Source organism: Mus caroli, chromosome 18 (genome assembly GCF_900094665.2).
Source record: "Mus caroli chromosome 18, CAROLI_EIJ_v1.1, whole genome shotgun sequence".
NCBI lineage: Eukaryota > Metazoa > Chordata > Mammalia > Rodentia > Muridae > Mus > Mus caroli.
The window spans coordinates 40182576-40184719 of record NC_034587.1 but is presented as its reverse complement, the minus strand read 5'-3'; positions in this window follow the sequence as shown (position 1 = coordinate 40184719).

Here is a 2144-nt window from a genome sequence, read left to right as displayed (position 1 = left end):
TGGCGGTGATTTGTTCTAATGCACGTAAACTTTTACCTATGGAACTAGAGCACACAGAAATTACTCAACCAGCAGGATGAAGGGGATTACCATAGACCATTTGAAACAAGGAATAGTTTGCCAAGTTGGGAAATGAATTCAGCTCTCCTGAGTTAGACCCTCACAGCAACCACCTGGCTATGGTTTCCATCACTTACCAAAGTAAGAACTTAAAACAAGAGTCATAAATAAAGCAACAGATGGCCTACTTGAATATGAACTATAGGTCAGAAGCCTCTGCTTTAAATTTACGGATGAAGCAAACGTTTCTGTGCTGGAGCAGTAACATCCTGATTTGATTTGTCTTGGGCTGAGAGGCAGACACTGCAGGTAAATCAGGGAGGTGGTGGATGGAGGGAGACAGTAATTGGAGCTCTTTCATCTGATGGCCCACTTGTTATTCAGATAAGAGATTTGTGACATTATATCTTCACTGGGTCCTGGGTATAGAAAAGCTTGATTTTATACCAGCTTTTGTTAGTGTGTAACTTCACAAGAGTCACTTACATAGCCGATGCCTCAACTGAGTCACCTGCATGAAGGTAGCAATGGAAATGGAAGGTGACCTGCCGTAAGAACTAAATGAGATTAATCTGCAGAGTGCTTACACTGGCATTGGTGTTGAATGTTGCTTGGTAACTTTTGAGAGCTAACTTCTCAGGCAGAATTCAGGCATAAATATTGGCAGAACTGCTCTGCTCTCTGCTTCCCTGGCAGAGATATTCATTGAGAGACTATGAATTATGGAGAATTTTATCTTCAAGGTAAGGAGGAAAGGAAAAACTGCCATCAGATAATACTCTCCCAGGGATAAAACTCCACTCTTCCATGTACCAATGTGTCTTTACTGATGGTTTTCAGAATACTTAAAACACAGTATTGGGGAGATAAGATGGCTTGGTGGCTAATGGTGCTTTCCCCAAGCCCAGTGACCTGAGTTTGATTCCTAGAACCAACATACTGGGATGGATGAGAGAAACTACTCCCTTAAGTTGACCTCTGACCTTCTCAAGTGCATGAATGTGAAAGCACACACACACACACACACACACACAGACACAACACTAATTCATACATGAAGGTAATGTTTTATTTATAAATTTACCATCTGCTCTCTTGGTACAAAATACGATGTTCACTTCAAAGGGAAAAAGATCATTAATTCTGAACCGAATATGAGCGTGCCTGGGAACACAGTGTAATGGTGTTCTGAACAACATGAGCCAATGGTAACATGATTATATGAATATTAAAAGTCACCAAACAAGAGAAACAAGGCATTCCCAAGATGTCTTGGTGGGAACATCTGGTAAGTGGACTGTGGCAGAGCAGAGAAAACCCTGCTTTGTTGCATGTTATCAAATGATGTTCTTAGTTTGGGGCTGATGGAAGTTAGTAGTCTGTGACGTTTAAACATTTCAAAAGTTGTACTTGGATCATGGAAAAGATGTTACATCAGACACAGAGGTGGGAGACAAATAGCTACTAAGGGGACAAAAGGTGATTCAAATTAATTTTGACTCTGGATCTGCAATGTTCTCCAAAGTAACCAGGCTCCTATAGGTCCCCTGACTGGCAGGCTCTTAAATGCAGGTGTGACTTTTTATCAGTGAACTCTAGCCCCGGCATCCCACTCAGGATATGATGTCACATTCAGTCTTCCTGTCTCCTTGGGCTCCTCTGGGCTGTGACAATTTCCTCTCAGAGTCTGTCTACCTGCAACAGTCTTAAGAGTTTCAAGGCAAACTCCTCTGGTCTGTTGTACAATATCCCTCTTACTGAGATGAACATGAGGTTCTACACGTGGTTTGTCTATTAGCAATCAGAAAGGAAGGAAACATGTGAAGTGCCATGCTTGTCACTGTGCATGCTGACCCCCAACCCTGCTGGACTGGTGTTTGTCAAGTCTCTAGATGGTAAGGTTATTAATTTCACAGAGACTGAAGCAGCAATCATGGAGTCTATATGGGTCTGCAGTAGGTCCCCCCTCTCATATATATATATATATATATATATATATATATATATGTGTGTGTGTGTGTGTGTGTGTGTGTGTGTGTGTGTGTGTGTGTGTGTATACTGTTTTGCTTGGGTTTTCATGGCAC